The following is a 7,955-nucleotide window of genomic DNA, read 5'->3' as shown; positions in this document are numbered from 1 at the left end:
CTTTCAAAGATGTTTGTAGGAAACAGAAAGAAAAAGATGACACAAAAGAGGGTAACAGGAGTGATACCTTCTTTGTCGAATGAAAGTTACAGCTGCAACCTTGTTTTACCTCAATGCTTCTGACCTATCCTGCTCCATCCTCCGTGTTGAAATGAATGATCTAAAGGGCACCACGGAACACAATACCATCTCCTGTTATGACTTACGTGCTTTTTTTTTTTTTGTCTCCCGAGTTATGCCGTCCTAAGCAGGCCACGGGAAGACAAGTACAAGGGCATAAGTTCGCCGTTCCGTCATGTGCGAAAGCTCGCGAAAATTGAATGGCATTGCGGAACCTCGCAGGCATACGCGCAACTGGTGACAATGTTCAGCATGTGCTCAGCGCAATCTTCAACCACTACATTTCGAGAACTCTAGCCCCCTGAGTTTGCTTCACAGCGATGACGATGTTGGAGAAGGAGCTTTCTTCACTGTTCTTTTAAGTTTCATTTTCGAAAATTAATCAGGGTATGTGGCCCAAATCCGAGTAGTTCCATTACGTGGGACGGCGTAGTGAGCAGCTCCCCATTAATTCTGACTCCCCTGGGCTTCACTGTCGTGCACGTAAATGGCAGCACACGAGCGTACACCCTCACCGGAGCGCGGCCACCACGGCCGAGAATCGAACCCATAACCTCACGCTAAAAACCCCATTGTCACTGAGGCACAGCAGCGGGTAGCTCAGTATAGGATGTATTTTTGTCAGCTCGTGCTTTTTTTTTTGCGTTTTCATTCGTATTTATATTAGTTCTCCTCAACCATTTTACCGCCTCAGTTAGGTCGCCTATTATTATAACGGGTGTTGCGTGTACTGTGTCGCCAAGCAAAATTCAGTTGCCGAAAGCACATTGCTTCCAACATTTTTACCCCGATCGCACGGCAACCCTACCTATAGGCTGCGGACATTTAAGGTATACTCCGTGTTTAAATATTATTTTTCTCTCCGCTTTCGTGGTTATTTGACACAAGATGCGGCAATTCCTTATACATTTTGCGGAAGCCGGAATCCAGAACTTATCGCCCGCTAAGCATTTTGGTTCAGCCAGCGTAGCATCGGCTGGCGCGGGTATACGATGCTATTTAGGCGTAGATGCTATTTAGGACAGGGTGCCATGCGCCTTGTTAGCACCCCCCCCCCCCCCCCCCTTGATGACTGCAGGTCTGTGCGCTGCGAGTATATCGAGATTTAGCAAAGCCGCGTCTCTCTTTGGAAACAATTCTCCGGAGAAAACATCATAGTGCCAAATGCTTCCAGTGTCCTCCGTTGAAATGTATGGATCGTCGCCCTTCCCGCTTGGCCTGACGGCTCATAGCACAAAACGTTCTTTTATCAAGCAGTAATCGGCCTGGTTTTACATTCTTCACCCGCAGAAGCACTGCGGCTGACAATAAATGCCATGTAGCAAAACAATTCGTGCCAATTCCTCCTGTTTCACGTTTGCTGAAGTTAGTATTCTCTAACAATGCACGACGTTTTACACAACACTCATTTATTGCTGTTGTTTTGCGTCAAGCTAAATTATTCACACGTTTAGGCAATGTGTCTGTTCTGACTATACCCATTTTTAGGGCTTTAGAATCCCTAGGTTTCAGGACGATCATCACAAGAAGAAACGTGTTTTTGAGAACATATTTTACCACCAAAATGAGATGACAGGAAGTGAAAGTTAATGTCGCTTGTTATTTGTAGTGAGCGCGAACTCACAACGCGGGTATAGTGACAAATTTATGGCGAAAAGATGGGGTCGGTGCCGCCATGTTACCTGTTGTCTTCTGTCCCCGCGTTATGGCTCGATTTTATGGCTTGGGCCACAGGCAAATGCAGTTCTGCCCATGCGCATTGAGATTGCAGTTGAGATTCATAAAGCGATAGGGTACCCTTTTCCTTTTTTTTTCTTTTTTATATGCCCTAAGTGTCTCTTCGTACATTAACACTCTTCATTGTCTCCATCGATGAAAATTCTGGCGGCCCGCCGTGGTGACGTAGTGGCTATGGCATTGTGCCCGAGACAGCGGGTTCAAATCCCGGCCGCGTTGGCCGTATTGCGATGGAAGTGAAATTCAAAAACGCCTGTCTCGTGCATTGCGTGCACGTTAAAGAACCACAGGCGGACAAAATTAATCCAGAGTCTCCCACCACGGCATGCCTCATATGATATCATGGATTTGGCAGGTAAAAGCCCAGAATTAAAAAAAAAAGATCTGGCAATCGAATGAATTCAGTGAAGCCAAGTAGATGGCTAGACATCTTGCTAGCGGGGAAGACAGAGAATTGTAACAGATGCTTCGCGTGGGCAGCATGTGGGCATCGATCAGTAAACAATGAAATAGTGCGCTATAAGCTGTATTGAATGTCTGTACTGTCATTCAGGTCCCCGCCCCCTTTCACAATGAGGCCAGAGTTGCAAGGAATTCACCATCCATCATGAATGCTTATAATATTATGTTCTGCAATCCTAACCCAGATACAATGCGAACACCGTCATTCCCATTTTTTTCCCGTGGCGATAAGCCTGTGGGCAGCTTCTCGAAGAGCTACTATAGCGTTCTGTGAAACCACGCACTGCAACGCTGCAGTTCGCAGTTTGCTTTCGTTTCTGTTTTCTTTTGCTTTTCACGATAATGACGAAGTACTATGAAAATCACGCCGTATATGCTAAAAAATTTGTGAGTAGGTTGCGTTAGCTGCGAATAGTTCTAAGCAAAGGACAAGAGTTAGTTCACTAACTTCTCATTTATCGGTACATACACTCCCTTTTCATAAATAGGAAGGCAGCCAATGTCAACTGTACCTGATTCTTCAAATCTCGCAATTTAGTTTTGTATCCCGATGGAAACACTGCGCTACCACGCCAATGCGAACAGCTACACGACCTTCAGTACGATTCATTGCAGCACTTGCTGCTCTCCCACAAGCAGTGTTTACATTCATCGCGACGCATTTCCGTGTGACAGAGTACTACTTCCAAGTACTTGGCATAATTTCATCGGCTTTCCAACCGTGTATCAGTGTATCAGAAACTACGCTCTAGCCGACCAAGGTCCACTTCCAGCTACATATAAATACACATTGGTATTTCCACTTTTTTTTTCCACCTTCGTGTCCTGAATGCTTGTGCCACCTTGATGCATCCATGGGAAGCAACGACTGGACGACCCGCCGTGGTTGCTTAGTGGTTATGGTGTTGAGCTGCTAAGCACGAGGCCGCGGGATCAAATCCCAGCCACGGTGGTCGCATTTCGATGGGGGCGAAATGCAAAAACAGCCGTGTACGTAGATTTAGGTGCACGCAAAAGAACCCCAGGTGGCCAAAATTAATCCGGAGTACCCCGCTATGGCGTGCCTCAATCAGATTGTGGTTTTGGCACTTAAGACCCCATAATCTAACGAATGGGCGAGCCCATAACACGTTTCAAACTTTTTTGTCAATGCATGAAATTTGCTACGGCTGAGGATGTGGTCCTCGTGTGTAACTCTACCCCCCCCCCCCCTCTCCCCTTTACTTTATTCGTCTTCCTGGAGGCCTGTAAGGTATTGATAAAAACATAAATATATGAATAATACCGGTCAATTAGCCGAGAAACAGCCACATGTAGCCAGTTAAGACACTTAGGCATGCTATAAAAGCAGTGTGCACCAACACGAGGCAGGCGAGGAACAGGCCGTACATACTCGTAACTTAATGACTGCAGTCGGCGTCGTCCCGCTCTGGAAAATGACTGCAAGGCTTGACGCAAATCACGAGAGAAAACCGGCGACCCAAGTAATCGGACAACAAGAAATATCTCCACGCGCCCGAAGTGGCTTGAAGGGGTTCCTCGCGCCTCTTAACTACGGTCGTCTGCGAAGCGGCACCGGGGAGCTCATTCTGTCGCGTCTGCATGGCGCGTCGTACAACGTCATCTAGGAATGCAGTACGCGCGCGGGTCTGTCAGGCGGCAATCACCGAGGAAGGCCTGTCTGCGCCCGACGGCCCAGCGCACAACACGCACAGCCATCTGGCACGCGAGGTGACATCGCGTCGCGCCGGGGCCGGGCTTGGAGGTCGGCCGCAAAACACGCCGACGTCATGCGGATCACTGCCGTAAATGCCTGGAAACTGCTTCGCTCATTAGGCCGATCATGCTGTTTTCCAACCCCTCTTCCCCAAACTTATTTCTGGTTGCTTTGTTTCTTCAGCAACAGTACTGACGTTTTTCTCCGATCTCTTGTAGCTCACTATTGTGATATGTTTTTTTGTACTCATTGTTTTGTTTCGAGATAGGAAAAATTCGAATCGATGCCACGGTGAAACAATTTCACTCACTCAAATGTGATTATTCTATATATAGCTTTATTATCGTTTCGCAGAAGTAAATAGTCGGAATTAAGAAGAGCTACGCAGTTAGAGGTAGTCGTGGGGTCCTGCGGTCGCGAAATGCAATTATCGCTGCTTATTGAAGATACGGCGTAAACTTTCCGTCATATTAAGCGGTTTTAGCAAAGCGCTATCGGCCACTGCAGTGCACGACTGCGAAGGACTACGGGCGCATGTGCCTGGTCAGCTGGGCATGCGCAGGTGAAATCATGGCTCTACTGATCTCGGTAATGCAATACGCACCGCGGTATGCGAAAATATGGTACCTCGAGGCCGAATATATGTTAGGCATCGAGGCACCCTATGCGAAAAAGCGCTGATTTTTCTTTCAGTAGGAACTATCAGTGATACCTACTGTTGCCTCACTATGGTAAGATTGATTATTATTATTATTATTACTAGTAGTAGTAGTAGTAGTAGTAGTAGTAGTAGTAGTAGTAGTAGTAGTAGTAGTAGTAGTAGTAGTAGTAGTAGTCGTAGTAGTAGTAGTAGCAGTAGCAGTAGCAGTAGTAGTAGAAGTAGTAGTAGTAGTAGTAGTAGTAGTAGTAGTAGTAGTAGTAGTAGTAGTATAGTATCAGCTTTTAATGTCGATACTGCTGTTGCTCTTACATCATAGGGTGACGAAATATGATAAGCGAGCAAGACGTGAATGTACGTTCCGAATCTCTGTAGTAACCTACCGGAACAATGTTCTTCCGTTGAATAAAAAACAATTTACAAAAGCCGAATCGTTCCCTAAGCAAACCTTTCACTGCTTTGCGCGCTAACGTGTGAACTGACCTTTGTAGTTTTGTAGCTTCGTCTTATGTATTATTCCAGGAGAATATTACAAATTTCCCCGCTACGTTGCATCTTAATCTACGCGTCTGTTACCACGGTTGAATTCGCACCCCTACTGTTGCAGTTTAAATTTTGTTCGTTTGACACACACACACACACACACACACACACACACACACACACACACACACATATATATATATATATATATATATATCATTTAGATTAGAAGTGTGGCTTCGAAGATTTGTAAGCAGTTACTGGCGCAAGTGTGCGCTGGGCATGCAGAAACTCGCAGGATATTTTTTCTTTCGTCATCTGGAAGCCTTAGTGAAGATGACTGCTTTCGTACGGTGAGAATATATTTGGAAATTTCCTACCATAGCAAGGAAGACACTCCTGCAAAAAGAGCTTGCCTGATCACAACAACCCACTCGATCACTCGCAAGCGTTCGCGATCACACCACTTGAATTTCTAAGGAGAGAGCACATCATCGGCTCTCTCTCTCTCTCTCCCTCCACCTCCTGCGCACCTGAAACGTACTTTTCTCTGCTTGGTTCCTTCTGTGCCGCAGTTTCTCACACGTGGTTATGAATTCAAACCAACTGTAAGTAAGCGCTTCGCGCACTCTCGCACTGGGGGCTTGTAGGGTACGCAGTGTATTTTTGTGAGTCTACGACTACATTCCAAACTTGATTAGCGCTAGCACTGCAGTTCTTTCAGGCCCGTCTCAATTGCACCGCTTCAGCGGGTAATCTTGGATGGTCCGTGCGGGCAACAAGGAGCCGAGAATGCGGAAGGCTGACTGAGCGCGGTGGGTCCTGCACCTGTCCAAGCAGGCCCGTCCTGCAGGTTGGCTCCCCCTGCGGCTTAGGAGTCCTGCGGGCGAACACGCTTTCCCGCCACGGGTGCCTGTTTTCGTGCAGTCGCCGGGCGCAACGGCCCGTCCACAGACGACGCGGCGCGTGAGTCAGCTGAAGCTGGCAGCAGCTGCGGCCGGCCGCGTCGTCGCTATTGGGCCCCGGCTGTCACGCAGGCCCCGGCGCGAGACGCAATGTTGTCAGTGCGCGTCGCCAGGACGTGCTGGCACGTGTGCGCGGAGCCCCAGGCGGAATCGATCGCGGTGCGTTGGTCGCGTGGCCCGGGACCTCATGACGCGCGCGTTTACGTCACGGACCCGAATCGATGCGTGACGTCGCAGCGCGTCTTATGTCTGCTTGCGCTTCCCCATTCAGGGCTGTAGAGACGTCACCGAACGCGGCGCTCGGGATTGGAGCCGTGACGTCACGACCCGTGGTTGCGTCACGACCGCTCCCTTTCGGCTCACGGCCGCTATAAAAGCTCGCCGGCGGCCGGTGCGCCCGGATTTTGACGCAAGTTTGCCGACCTCTCAGACGCATTCATGCAGGCAGCCTTGTCTTCGCTCAACGGGACAGCTCGCGAGAGAGGCCGTTTTACAGCGTACGTCGGCACCGGCCATCTCTAACCAGCCTCCGGATACCAGCCATACCGTCTTACAAGCTCGTCGAGCACGGAGCACACTGCCACACTGACCAGCAACCAGTGAGTCACTTCCTTCCGGCTGGACGGGCCGGCCCGGGCTGCCTCACCCGTGGTCGACCCGTGCGGCTGACCCTTGATCTCACGCTCAGCCGGTGGGCAGCGCCGAGTCCTCGTGACACGCGGGACTCGTGGCGGCTGCTCGCCTGCGTAGGCTCACTCTATTTCATCCTGCATTACGCGTCCACAGAAGTTCGCTGCTGCTTTGTAAGTCACGTCTAGGTTTGTTTGATTATCCATATTTGTTGAAGGCAATGATTCGCTTCTTCAATTGACGCTCTTGCGGCCGTGTGTGTCGTAGCTTGTTGACATCAGCGTACGGTGTAGATCAAAAGGCGACATGTAAGAACTTGTGCTCAGGAAACATTCACTTGCATGAACCTCTTTTCACGCTGGTACCCTTCAGTTATGCACTGGTGCATCAGCGAACGAGTTTTGCCTGTTGTATTGCTGCCGAACGTTAGAGTGTAGGTGGCTTGAGTGAGATCCGCAGAAGTGTAGTCGGAGCAGCAGCCCTAAGCAGCGCTGCAGTCACCGCCAGCGAGCTCGGGGCTATCGCTAGGTTGTGCGGCCGCACTGGGGGCAGCTGTTGTGGCCTGGTTGCCCGACGGCCCGGAGTTGGCTCGCCACTGCGCCCGCTGACGTCACGTTGACGCCATTGTGACGTCACGTTAGTATTGTGGGAAGGGAAGCGTCAGAGGGTCCAATAATAGCGTAGCGCCGCGCGTGACGTCAGCGGCCGTTTCGATCGGGCTATTTCGGGATGCTTGTAGGGCCTCTTCGGGCGCCCAAGCCTCGCCGATGACGTGCACGCGCTGTGACCTAGTTCTGGCGCTGCGGTGCCTTTGGCGAGTCCGCCTCTTCTGCGCTGCTTTCCCTTCCGGCCGTAGGGGCCCTCGCTCCTTTTCCTCCCGCCGACCCTCGCGAATGCCGCGCGGAAGAGCGGCGCTCGCGCCCGCCGCTCTTTTGTTTATACCGATGTGCGAGAGGTGAGCGAGTATGGGTAACCTTGACCTTGAGCATTAGTTAGTGAACCTAAGGACACAGAATCCGATCGGAGTATGCTGCGAACTTTCTGTGTTGTTAGGAGTTGGTGCGAATTAAAAGCTTCATAGTACTTGTTTGGTTTCAGCACTCACGGTCACATTTACACACAGCCTGGCATGGCCGCATTTGCCCTCCTTGTAATTATTGCGAAGCATTCGCTTGCACTTTCC

The 7,955-nt window shown here is 49.9% G+C and overlaps 1 protein-coding gene and 1 long non-coding RNA gene across 8 annotated transcripts in view; one reads left to right on the top strand and one right to left on the bottom strand.

The window, feature by feature from the left end:
- Positions 1-7,955, bottom strand: part of LOC119449724 (uncharacterized) — a 44,658-nt gene that overhangs the window by 17,192 nt on the left and 19,511 nt on the right. The window contains exon 1 of one of the 2 annotated variants that reach the window (XR_005191261.2): positions 3,713-4,076. The exons of the other annotated variant lie outside the window; for it this stretch is intronic. This is a non-coding gene — a long non-coding RNA (uncharacterized LOC119449724). Of the gene's footprint in view, positions 1-3,712; positions 4,077-7,955 lie in introns of those variants that run through there. 2 annotated transcript variants of the gene reach the window in all.
- LOC119462932 (probable nuclear hormone receptor HR38) overlaps positions 5,833-7,955 on the top strand; it is a 42,536-nt gene continuing 40,413 nt past the window's right edge. Inside the window, exon 1 of one of the 6 annotated variants that reach the window (XM_037724097.2) lies at positions 5,833-6,741. The gene's annotated coding sequence lies outside the window, so the exon portion shown is untranslated. The remainder of the gene's footprint in view (positions 6,742-7,955) is intronic. The other 5 variants (XM_049667983.1, XM_049667970.1, XM_037724101.2 and 2 more) reach the window with 5 other exon arrangements.

Source organism: Dermacentor silvarum, chromosome 1 (genome assembly GCF_013339745.2).
Source record: "Dermacentor silvarum isolate Dsil-2018 chromosome 1, BIME_Dsil_1.4, whole genome shotgun sequence".
Lineage (NCBI taxonomy): Eukaryota > Metazoa > Arthropoda > Arachnida > Ixodida > Ixodidae > Dermacentor > Dermacentor silvarum.
The sequence above is the reverse complement of the archived record's forward strand: the minus strand, read 5'-3'. Positions and strand labels throughout refer to the sequence as shown.